This window comes from Gopherus flavomarginatus, unplaced genomic scaffold (genome assembly GCF_025201925.1).
Source record: "Gopherus flavomarginatus isolate rGopFla2 unplaced genomic scaffold, rGopFla2.mat.asm mat_scaffold_1602_arrow_ctg1, whole genome shotgun sequence".
Classification (NCBI taxonomy): domain Eukaryota; kingdom Metazoa; phylum Chordata; order Testudines; family Testudinidae; genus Gopherus; species Gopherus flavomarginatus.
Window position 1 is genome coordinate 36,394 of NW_026114732.1, and position 13,579 is coordinate 49,972.

General features: G+C 42.7%; 1 pseudogene; it reads right to left on the reverse strand.

Moving 5' to 3' along the window:
• Window positions 1-6,323: 6,323 nt before the first annotated feature.
• Window positions 6,324-7,286, reverse strand: LOC127042015 (olfactory receptor 52R1-like; annotated as a pseudogene).
• Window positions 7,287-13,579: the final 6,293 nt, after the last annotated feature.

Consider the following 13,579-nt stretch of genomic DNA (forward strand, 5'->3'; position numbering starts at 1 on the left):
CTTTAGCCTGGATCCAGCATTTCCCCCACTTCAGACTTTGTTCCTTGTGTGTGTCCAGGAGTCTCCTCAGGTGGACAAAACCCTTTGTCTCAAATCTAGGTTCCCAGACTGGTTGGTGGAAAAAAACCACTGACATCCCAAGATGGAGTCCAGAGACATGTGGTCTCATCACATGTCCTTGTAGAGCCAAAGCAGCCATTACTGGGAGGCTGTCTGGAGCGTTCACAGGAAGGATCCCCCAGTGAGAGAGAAGTTTCTTCTAAAGACTATTGCATTTTCCTAATGGCTCATTGCCCTGAATAGACCCTTCCCCAGCCACTGTCTGTACTGAAAACATCTTACCCAGGTGTAATTCCATTTGAAATACAGATGCATAGCCAATATTCTTAACATCTCACTCAAAAATGGTACATGTACACAAATAGGATCATCACAGTCAGCAAATCATAACTTCTCCAATGAGATCTCACAGGGCTTATCTTGCAAAAAATGTATCATAATTATGTCATAAGCACATCATAATAATATCACTGTGGAGAATATGGGGTACAGTGTCACAGCATTATCCCCATGTCATGGGCTTACTTAGCCATGTGCAGTGATAAAGTAATTAACCCAAAACCACATGAGTCAGTGGCAGAGCTGAGAATGGGGAATCCTGACCCCCACCCCACCACCACACCTTTGCTGTAGCAATGAATCAGCGCTGCTCTGAGGTTATTTGTGTGTCGTGATCAGTGGAGTTGCCGTCCTTTTTAAACAGGAGGAATTTATTAAAGAAACAGCTAAAAACTACAGCCACAAAAACAAGTTTCCACACAGCTCAGTCTTCAGCCTTGTCTTGCTTGTTTACCAGGGACCACAGGTTGCCTGGAACTCTAAATAGTGGATAGAGGCAAATGATGTGCTGCAAGGAGTCAAATCAGTGCAGTGTGTGACTCTGCAGATCTAATTAGGGCTTTTGGGTAGCAGCCCACTAAAAATAATAAATAATCATCTGCATTAATACATAGAGAGGCTGTGGTTGAGACTTAGGAAGTGAGTTGCCCAAGGTCACCCAGTGAATCCATGGCAGAGCTGGGACTCTACACTTCTAGTTCACTTGTCTCTGCTGATGCTTCATCTCTAAATAAATGACTTTGGCCAAATCCTCAGCTGGGACAAGCAGGTGCTGTTATCGCTTTGAGGGTCCTTGTGTCCTGTCAGGCCCAGTATTATTCAAATTATTCTACAGTTGGGAATCCCAATGAGCACAGTCGCAACACTCACACTATGCAAACTATTTATATTTACAAATATGGTGTATTAATACATTTAGCACAGTCACAAACACCCCATCTTAGTAAGATAGCGATATTACAGAACGTACATCTGCACAACCATAGACACACAACACCCCTTGTAGAACAACCTGAAGTTTATCCATCATCGTCCTCATCACCGTCCCATCATCACCAGTGGCCATCGTTCTGGCGCATCCAAGGACCACATCTTCTTCTACTGCTCCTAGGTTGGGATGCCACCTTTATAATACTTTACACTGAGATCGTTATGTTTGATGCATATTCAGTAGGGGATCATTCCCCATTTCCTTATTTGTATTTCCTCACCTAACTTATGTCGGGCTGTCTTTTTCCTACAGGTTGTAATATCAATGATCTCAACTTATTATCATATATGTCAGCTAGTTACCATGGCCCTTTTGTGGTTAGGTATCACATTTGTTATTTCTAAACTAACTGGTTATTTTGGGTTTTTCCAAGTTGTGGTGTACTCGCTACATTTAAAAGGGTCAGAAATTAGGAAAGCCTCTATGCCAACCAGCTTTAACACAACATGTGTGGAACTTGTGCTTTAGCTTATGTAGCTAGGTGAAAGGTCCTGATCAAATGTGAGCCAACTTTGCTATCTGGGTGAAAGGTCCCAGACTTGTGTATGCTAACTTTGCCTTAGCTCAAAATAGAGGATATGGCCTATAACTCCCTTGCCTTACAGATAAACTACTTTAATATAAATCTATTATGCCCTATTATGATCAAACAAATAATCAAAACCATAAGGCAATAAGAAATCCACACAAAAAAGATATACAGGCAAGCAAGCAGGTGAGCCCTATAGGCTATAGTGCAGACCCATTGAAATCAAGGGAGGTCCCTTGAACTAGAGAAACATCTGCTTTCATGTACTGTACAAGCCAGGTTGAGAGAGACTATGGAAGCGATTGACAGCTAGGAACTCATGGGCTATGTTCTTGGCTCAAAACACTTTCCTTTCTGCTGCTTCAGTTTCCCCATCTGTAAAAGGGGGGTAGTGAGCAATAGTCTGTGAAGCACATGCCAGTGGTGTCCACGTGTCACCATGCTCCACTAACGGTGTCAAATTCAGGACAAACTGCTGAGAAATCAGGCAGATTCACCACAGACTGGTGGTGGTTCTATCATTAGATTATACCAAGGCAGAAACAATCGTAAACATCTGTATCACCACACTGGTTAACTAGAAGCCAGAAATGCCCAGATACTGGACTCTGTGATGGGCGGTCGGTGAAAACCAGTTTCACCACATATCAGATCCTTCCAATCTCAAGAGACCAGCCACTTATCCCAGCCAATAAATAACTCAGATCTTACCTAATAATCCCGATTCTGCCAACTAAATCGTTAATAATAAAAGAAAAGGAGAAGAGTTATAATTGGCTAATAGATTAGATACATCTAAGTGATTTTTCAGTGTTCAGAGATCAGGATCACTGGAGTACTGAAATAACTGCTAGCTTGCAAAAGTCTGTCTGGAAATTACCCAATCAAGTTGAAAGTCATCAGTCTGTGTTCAATGCTTCCTTGTTGGAAACCCAGTACAGAGAAATGAACATAAGATGAAGATGTCTCAGGGGTCCTTCTATCTATATTTTCAGCCCTGTGCATGGGATTTTACAGTCCCAAACAAAGCCCACAGCCCAGGGTGTCTGGAAAATTACTTGCCCAATTTATAGTCCAGGGTCACGTGAGCATATCCCATGTCCTTACATGTTTTGATTTCTCACAAGGGCAACCCATTGACTATATTCTTGCAGAGGTGAGTTTTTTCTATGGCTCAGTGTGAGAACTAAGTGTCCTTGTTTGCCCTCAACACATTGCTGCCTGGCCTTATCCACATGAGGGTGTTATCCAGGAACACAACACACATGTACGATTCCTGTACATAGCCAATATACAGAACTTCAGACACAAAGATGATGCATGCACGTAATCTGGATAATCATACTTAGCAAATCATAACTTTCCCATTGGCGCATGACAGGACACACTTTGTACAGAATTTGTTGCAATTGCATAACTATTGTAGCAACAGTGATAAAAATGGTCCTATTCAATCATACATTCATGGATTCTAGGACTGGAAGAGACCTCAAGAGGTCATCGAGTCCAGTCCCCTGCCCTCATGGCAGGACCAAATACTGTCTAGACCATCCCTAATAGACATTTCTCTAACCTACTCTTAAATATCTCCAGAGATGGAGATTCCACAACCTCCCTAGGCAGTTTATTCCAATGTTTAACCACCCTGACAGTTAGGAACTTTTTCCTAATGTCCAACCTAAACCTCCTTTGCTTCAGTTTAAGCACATTGCTTCTTGTTCTAATATTAGAGGCTAAGGCGAACAAGTTTTCTGCCTCCTCCGGATGACACCCTTTTAGATACCTGAAAACTGCTATCATGTCCCCTCTCAGTCTTCTCTTTTCCAAACTAAACTAACCCAATTCTTTCAGCCTTCCTTCATAGGTCATGTTCTCAAGACCTTTAATCATTCTTGTTGCTTTTCTCTGGACCCTCTCCAATTTCTCCACATCTTTCTTGAAATGTGGTGCCCAGAAGTGGACACAGTACTCCAGCTGAGGCCTGACCAGTGCAGAGTAGAGCGGAAGAATGACTTCTCGTGTCTTGCTCACAACACACCTGTTAATGCATCCTAGATTACACTGTTGACTCATATTTAGCTTGTGGTCCACTATAACCCCTAGATATCTTTCTGCTGTACTCCGTCCTAGACAGGCTTTTCCCATTCTGTATGTGTGAAATTGATTTTTCTTTCCTAAGTGGAGCACTTTGCATTTGTCTTTGTTAAACTTCATCCTGTTTACCTCAGACCATTTCTCCAATTTGTCCAGATCATTTTGAATTATGACCCTATCCCCCAAAGCAGTTGCAACCATGTTCTCATCCCACAATGGTGCTACAGCTGCTAGCCACCTAAGGAAGGGGCATTTCCCAGGTTCTAGCAGAGCAAGCAGCTGGGACATTAGAGCTATTGGAGGATGGCAAAAGCAGATAAAAATGTTTTGCTGCAGGAAGTCTGCTCCTTGTACAAAGAACGGGAGAAAGAGTTTTTTGAACGTGAGAGGTGGATGTCTGGGACCTTGGCTGTTTCCTCCAAGTGTTGCCAGCCAGCGCCTTTGGCTTTGAACAACCTTAACTTGTGCTTGACTAAAGCATCTTCCAGAAAGGTGTCCAGGACTAGAGTCACAAAGGCACTTAGGTAAATATTGAACTTAGGTGCCAATGCAAGGGGCACCGTTTCTGATCATTTTGGGGGGCAACTTTAACCATGATTCCTGGGGCTATTTTTTACTGCATCAATAGTCCACAATCATTTAAAAACTAGCCCAAAAGTCACCAAACCTCTTTATTATACTTTTTTTTAATTAACCCTACAGTCTGTACCTTTAAAAATAATCACTATCTGGAGTATAATTAAATGATGGATGTTAGCAGTATATAGATCTATGACAAAGAAATTGTTCAGATTGGCTTAGGTTTATGTTCCCTGATGGGTTCATACAACTAGCTATGATAAATAGAAAGGATTAATCGGGAAAGAGGTTTCTGGTGTGTTGCTGTAAGGATTTGAGAGAGTCAACATCCCCTCCAGGAAATTCACTGATCGTACTCAGGTTTGTGACACTCTGCCACCCTCACAAACGTTAAAGGGTAAGTACAACAGGCGATAAGAATATTTACCAGCTGGAAGAGCAGATACAGCTGAAAGCTGCAAAATGGCTGCTTGAGGGTAGCAGTTGAGGGGCAGCAGCTCCTCAAAAGGTATCGGGGAAAAAGAAGTGCAGCTGCACTGCAAGAAGATGTGGTAAAATCCAGGTGTTCACAGAAGAATCCTTAAATTGGAAGAATTTCAGAGATTAAACATCACTGCAATGAACTGAATGGATGGGTCCTTCTTGAACCTCATCAGGTTTCTTTTATTCCAATCCTCTAATTTGTCTAGGTGAATCTGCATCCTATCCCTAGCCTCCAGCATATCTACCACTCCTCCCGGTTTAGTGTCCTCTGCAAACTTGCTGAGGGTACAGTCCACGCCATCCTCCAGATCATTTAAGAAGATATTGAACAAAAACAACCCCAAGCCCAAGCCTTGGGGCACTCTGCTTAAAACCGGCTGATCTATCCAGCTTTCTAACCACCTTATAGTGCATTCATCCATCCCATACTTCTTCAACTTGCCAGCAAGAATACTGTGGGAGACCATATCAAAAGCTTTGCTAAAGTCAAGGGATAACACATCCGCTGCTTTCCCCTCATCCACAGACCCAGTTATTTCCTCATAGAAGGCAATTAGGTTAGTCAGGAATGTTATTACTGTTTAATTTATTAAAATTCACCAGGACCAGATGGTTTCACCCAAGAGTTCTGAAGGAATTCAGATGTGAAATTGCAGAACCACTAACTGAATTGTAGAGTCATAGAAGATTAGGGTTGGAAGAGACAGTGCACCGGCCGTGATAAACAGACAAACAGAATGTTGGGAATCATTAGGAAAGGGATAGTTAATGTGAGGGAAAATATCATATTGCCTCTATATAAATCCATTGTATGCCCACATCTTGAATACTGCATGCAGATGTGTTAGGATATAGATATTCCAGCCTGTCTGTAAAGGCCTATACTTTAAGAATGTAGGTTGCCTATCGAAATGATCTAGGAGGTATAAAAGAAAGAATCTGTGTAAGGGCCTTCCCTCACTGTGCCAGTCTGAGGCCCTCTTCTTAGGCCAATGCCTTTGGCTTAAGAGGCAGCCATAAGTCGGGAAGTGTGCGGTCACATCCTCGCATTCCAAACTAATCACATTGAAATAAGACTATCTGGGGCTGTTAGGAAGGTGTTCTGATCTATCACCTCCAGCAAAAGGGAAGAGCCTAGAAGATATAAAAAGAAATTTAGTTTGGTAGTTTTCTGTCTGGGAAGAACTCACTTATCAGTAGACACAGCTGGAGAACGCTTATGTCTGTACAGATGTAGTTGTGAAATCCTCACTTCTGTATTGTTTTGGTCCCTTTGTGAGTCAATAGCTGGAGAAGCCTGTGCTGGATTTCTTTGCTCCTCACCCCGTAGATGATGGGGTGTACCATGGGGGGCACCACAAGGTACAAGTTGGCAATGAGAATGTGGAAATGCATGGCAAGGTTGTGGCCAAACCATTGCGTGAGGAAGGAGAAGAAAGCTGGGATGTAAGAGTCTAAGATGACAAAGATGTGGGAGCCACAGGTCACAAAAGTCTTGACTCGGGCATCCTTTGTGGGGAGACTGAAGATGGCCCTGAGGATCTGGGTATAGGACACAGTGATAAAAAAACAAATCCAGACCAGTTACCAAGAATGCCACAGAGAGGCTGTAGTAACTACTGACACGGATGTCGGCACAGGCCAGTTTCACAACAGCCATGTGCTCACAGTACGAGGTGGGGATGATGTTGGTTCTGCAATATGGCCAACGCCTCGCCAGGAAAGGATGAGGAAGTATAAGTGTGCCACCGCGCAGCACCATGGCCAGACCAATCTTGGCCACCATGGGATTTGTCATGGTGGTAGAATGTCTCAGGGGATCAAAGATGGCTACGTAGCAATCAAAAGCCATGGCCCGAGGATCCCAGACTCCATCACTAAGAAGCAGCGAATGAAGTACATCTGGGTGAGGCAGGCACTGAAATTGATCTCCCTGGAATTGAACCAAAAGATTGCCAGCATTTTGGGTAGAATTGATGTGGACAGGACCAGGTCGCTGATGGCCAGCATACAGAGGAAATAGTACATGGGCCCATGGAGGTTTGGTTCCATCTTCACAATGAACAGGATGGTGAAGTTCCCCAAGATGGCTATGGCATACATGGTGCAGAAGGGGATGGAGATCCAGACATGGAGTGCCTCCAGGTCAGGAATTCCCAGCAGGATGAAGGTGGAGGGATTGATGAAGTCAGTTGTTTTGGAATCTGACATTGAGTAGGTGAGAAGGTGTCCAACTCTGAGGAAGAATGGTGTCTCCTGCATATACCGTAGGCACCTCTGATGTCCGATATATGCCCAGAGTCTAGGATGATGGTTGAAATACGAATTCCTGGATGGAGAGACAATGTTAACATGAGACACTATGTGCACTATGAAAGGCAGTTCTTATGGTTGAAACAGATTAGTTGCTCTTCACATGTTGAAAAAAAACATTTTCATTATTCAGATAAATGTATTATTAACAACTGACCTTACTAATGCGAATTCCACATTTTATGGTGCTCCGTGCATCAATCATTTATACATATCGCAGGGTGGGGAGTGGGGACCTTCATAGGAACCAGTAGGAAACACGAGTGTGATACTTGTTATCCATCTTCATTTCTTAATGAATTGAAACCCAGGCTAGAGAGCCCTTGCTGTAGGGCATTCCCCATTCACTTGGCTGCTCAGAATCTGAGAGTCGGGAAAAACAACTACAAAGCTTTGCCAAGACATGTGCCAGAGAAAACATCTCAACTAGAATACACCTCAGGGAAAAGAGCTGCGAATCACTGATAGCAGGACTATGGAAACACCTGCTGCATGGCGAAAACAAAGGCAATCTCAGGATGCCTAATGAATGTTTTGGAGAATAACTTGCTCTGGACATGCGCTATGTTTTGATCACCCAGCCTCTATGAAGAATATAGCAGATAGAAAGGGGTTTCTGGGATAGGCTATGAGAATAGGGGAGGTTTCAATACGTGTACTGATTGAAAATCTGGGGCTGTTGAGTACAGAGAAGAGACAAAGAAGGTAAGTATGAAAGAGGAGAACAAACTAGAGAATGGAACTGATTCCATTCAAATGCACAAACAGAGAACAGTTCCTAACCAGTAATAACTATAGAGACTTAATGCGTCAAAATGCTCATTCTTCAAAGCTGAGGCAAATTATCAGCAAAACTGATTGGAAGGAAAAAGTAAGATTATTCGGAATAAAGATTGGAAGTTCTTGTGACAAAGTGAATTCAGCTATCAGGAGGAAAATAAACCAATAATGAACAACTGAGGGAAAGGAAAAATAGCCAAAAATACAAACTGGAAGTTATGAAAACTTGTAAGTGATGGTGTTAAAGATGTTAGGAAAAAATGCATGCTTGGAAGGACTATGAATCACAAAAGGTAGGTTATTGAGTCTATTAAGAACCAAAGAAATCCTTGAAAAATTGCAGGCCAACTCATAAAGGGAGAAAGCAAACTTGTTAATGTTGCAGAAAAGATAGATATCTTCAAGAGACAGATTTGTTCTGCGTTTGCAAAGAAGCAGTGTGAGGTACTCATATCACATGAAGTGATGAAATACTTTCCAGTCCATGAACAATCAAGGAGGGTGTTAAACAACGTCTACAGTCAAACCTCAGAGTTATGAAGACCAGAGCTACAAGCTAGCCGATCAATCACAGATCTCACTTGGAAACAGAAGTACAGAAACAGGCAGCAGGAGAGCTAACCCTCCCCCCACAAACCACAAATACAGGACAGTTCTGTGTTGAAGGTAAATTATTAAAAAAAATAAAGGCTAGGAAACAACGGAAAAGCTGATATAGGATTAGTTCAAACAATCCTCTAGAAATATAATTAATGTCAGTCAGTCAGGATTTGCAGAAAAAAAGTCTTGTCAAATAAATCCAATTTCATCCTTTAATAAGAGTAAACATTTCATTGGTCAAGGAAATCACATATAAGCAATGGACTTAAATTGCAGCAAGGGAGGTTTAGGTTGGACATTAGGAAAAACTTCCTAACTGTCAGGGTGGTTAGGCATGGGAATAAATTGCCTAGGGAGGTGGTGGAATTTCCATCATTGGAGATTTTAACAAGCAGGTGAGACAAATACCTGTCAGGGATATTATAGATGGTGGTTGGTCCTGCCATGAGTGGAGGGGACTGGTCTTGATGACCTCTCGAGGTCCCTTCCAGTTTTTTGATTCTATGATAAGCAATAGACTTTGATTTCTCAGGTATTTGAGTTAGTAGAGGAAAACATCCTGATAAAAAACACTAACCAATTTCAGTAGAGCATATATAAAATTGACTAAAAAGTGGCTAATAGACAGATCTCAGAAAACACTGGTCAATGGGCCATTGTCAGCAAATCTAGCTGCATCTAGTGGTGTTCTGCATAGATCAGTTCTCAGTCCGATGCTTTTCAATATTTTTATCAAGGATCTGGAAGCAAATATAGAATCACTGAAGATAAAATTTGTGGATGACTCAAAAGTTGGCAGAGTGGTTACAATGAGCAGGTCAAGGCAGGCACACCGATTAATCTAGAGTGTTTTATGAGCTGGGCTCATGCAAACGCCATGCTTTAATACAGTGACATGCAAAGTGATCCTCTCGGAACAGGGAAAGCAGGTCCGTCCCACAAACTAAGGCACTGTATTATGAAGGCAGGGACCCTGAAAAGGATTTAGGGCTCACTGTGGACAACCAACCCATCATGAGCTCCCAGTGTGATGCTGCGGCCAGAAGGGCTGATTCAATCCTCGGCTGCATAAACAGGGGAGTGGTGAGTTAGAGCAAGGGAAGGATTTTACCTCTGCATATGGCAGTGGTGAAACTGACTGTGTCCAGTCCTGGGGTCCACATTTCAAAAAGAATGTTGAAAAAATGGAGAGAGTGCAGAAAAGAGCCAGAGAAGTGTTTGAGGGCGGGAGAAAATGTTGAACAATGAGAAACATAAAGATCTTCATCTATTTATGTTATCAGAAAGACCATCAGAGATAATTTCACTGGGAGAAAAACATGGGTACTAATGTACTCTGTGATCTAGTGGAGAAAGGCAAAGGAAGGCTCAGTGGTTGGAAGCTGAAGCCAGACAAATTCCACCTAGAAATAAGGGGCAAATGTTTAAAACTGTCAGTGAATAACCTTTGTAGCACACTGTGAAGGGAAGTGGTGGATTCCCCAACACTCCATACGTGCAGATCCAGACTGGGTGCTTTTCTGGAAGATCTGCTTGAGGACCTGTCCACATTGAAAATGCTAGAAAGGCACTACTCACACCGACAGCAGGGGTTCTCCCATCAGCATAGATGATCCACCTGAAGGAGGTACAAGAAGGTTGGGCAGTACAGAGGTAGAAGGGCAGCAGAACTGACTCTTTAATAGCAGCATTGTGGCTGCAGGAAAGCGGCAGACTCCAGCTAGAAGAGGAGGACGCCCAAGAGGGCTCTGGCCAAATCCCAAAGTTTGCTTCAGGGCAACGTGGAGAAATTAACGCACATTGGAAAACATCATCCCAAATATACATATAAAATGATGGGGTCTAAATTAGCTGTTACCACTCAAGAAAGAGACCTTGGAGTCATTGTGGATAGTTCTCCGAAACTCGCCACTCAATGTGCAGCGGCAGTCAAAAAAGCCAAGAGAATGTTGGAAATCATTAAGAAAGGGATAGATAATAAGATGAAAAATATCAGAAAATCAGGACAATTGTGGAGAAAGTGTATATAGAAATGTTATTTGCGCTTTCTCATGACACTAGAACAAGAGGTCACTAAATGAAATGAATAGGCAGCAGGTTTAAAACAAAAAAAAGAGAGTATTTCTACACACAACGCATAGTGAAGCTAGGGAACTCTTTGCCAGAAGATGTTGTGAAGGCCAAGACAATAACAGAGTTAATAAAAGAACTAGAGAAATTCATGGAGGACAGGTCCATCAATGGCTATTAGCCAGGATGGGCAAGGATGATGTCCCTAGCCTCTGTTTGTCAGAAGCTAGGAATGGTCGACGTGGTATGGATTGCTTCTGGAGCACTTGGCATTGGTCACTCTCGGAAGACAGGATACTGGGCTGGATGGACCTATGGTCTGGCCCAGTATCGCCGTTCTTATAATCTTATGTTCACTGAGGCAGGGAATGGCGTGCAGGTACTGTATAGTGTGTATTCGGAATCTTTTGTGCTGTATAAAGTAAAGGAAATGTTTTAGAAAACCCCTTTTGAAGCCCTGGGTCTGTTTGCTTTAACGATCTTGTGCCCTGAAAGAGAGAAACAGGAAACAGAGTGCACCCAAGGGGGAGCTCTGGCAAGGATGTGCTGAACCAATTGGAGTGTCTGGGGGAGCTGAACAACATTAGGGTGAAGGAAACAGCTTGAGGACCTCTGCACATAGCTTTGTGATCACTCAGCCCCACTCCCTTTCCACTCACAGGATTCTAGCATTGATGTGGCTGCTCCAGGTTTGCTGTCACAGCCCTGCTCACGCTCCCGTGGCTCGACGCCCACCAGAAGCTTGTGTCCCACACACTGGATCCATGTCAAAGCAGCGTTCAGGCCCTGCCTCTGGCTCTGGGTTTCTAGGTCCACCGTCAGGGTGCAGCTTCCATTCTAGCACGCTGGGAGTGGGGAGCGCAAGGCCCTCAGGATAGTCTCATTTACTCTGTACCTTGGCAGGCTTTTCTCCTGTGGTACAGAATAGTTTGCAGTCTATTTCAGGACATGGAAGTATGTCTTATACGAAAATACAAAATTAGATTTCAGAGAGCTCTAGTTCTACAGCTCTCTTGCTGTGACACTCTGTATCGCATAGCAACACCCTAGCACCCCCATATTCACCACTGCTATATAGTTGCAACAAAACTTGTACAAAATATGTCATGTGAGGTATCTATGGAAAAGCTGTGGTTTGCTGAATGTGATTATCCTATTTGTGTGTCTGTATCATTTTTACCTCTGAAGTAACAAATATTGACTATCTACCTGTATTTCAATTGCATTTCCTCCTGTGGTAACTCCCACAAAGTAGTTTACATCCAGCCTAGCCAGCACATTGCAAATGGATATTCAACTACACGGCTCATCAATTAACACAATGGGACATGGATGCAAGGGCATGTGAGCGGCTCATGTGGCACTGGACTCCATCTTGTGCTGTAATTTTCCACTAACTGTGCTGGTATCTCTGTTTTGGATAATGGAGTTCCCTCCATATGGCAGTTCCCACCACTTGGTCTCATTCCTCCCACAACTCAATACTTTAAAACACAGCTAAAAGGAAAAGATTTCACTGGAGAGGTGGTCACAGGTTGGAAAGGAGAAATGCAGAAACCTCTCTAAAAGTCCACAAATGTGAACAGCTGTGTCCTGCATACAACGAGACAGGTGATATTGCTGAATAGGTTTCAGAGTGGTAGCTGTGGTAGTCTGCATCAGCAGAAACAATGAGGAGTCCTTGTGGCACCTTAGACACTAACACATTTATTTGAGCATAAGTTTTTGTGGGCTAGAACCCACTCAGTCAGATGCATGAAGTGAAAAATACAGAAGCAGGTATAAATTCATCAAAGAATGGGGGTTGCTTTACCAAGCGCGAGGTCAATCTAACAAGATAGTGACTACTTCTCTATCTTTGAGAGGCTGTGCCTGATTCATAAGATTCCTGATAACTAGCAGATGCCCACTCTAATTTCAAAGGTAACTGGTAAAGCTCTGGATATAGTCAATAAAATGCCAATTGAGAATCTTTTGGATTATTCTAAATTCAAATAAATGGTTTTGAAACAATTTCAGATTACCCCTGAAATACACAGAGTGAAATTTACAAATCCTAAGAGTGCTGCTGATACAAGTAATGTGGAATATGTAAACAAAATGAAAGATTTGATGGGAAAGTGGGCAAGGGACAAAGATGTTAGAAGCGTTAAAGGAATGTTTGATGTTGTTGCTCAGGAGTATTTCTTAAATATATGTAAAGATGATGTAAAACTGTGTCTCTGGGACAAAAGGGTGAACACTGGATGAAATGTCTTCTCTAGCTGACAATTTTGGGCAGACACAAATGTCTATTGTGAATAAAGCTCAGACAGAGGGGTTAAAACTTAATGGGAAGCATTTTTCTTTTTAACCCATTCCTCTATACTCCACAGAGGCCTAGCGAACATGCAAAGTCCCCTTACATCCTTACCTCACCCCGGCATTCCAAGACACCAAAGATAACCTTAGACTGAGATCCCCACTGAACAGGACACTGAGGGGGAAGGAAAAACAGTAACTAAACACGTGCCAAGGTTCATAGAGGAATTGAACGACCCAATGGATGGTGACAGTGTTAAATCTGATGATGCAAAGTTTGATACCTTTGATATATAAACCTTATAGCAAAGAATTTAGTATTGATTGTAAATCCTATGATTTTGGGAAAGCTAGTAGCCATGCTATGAGTATGGGGACAGTGCTTCTCAGCTAACATCTGTGAGGAGGTTCAAAGCTTTTCTCATTAGGAAACCTATAAT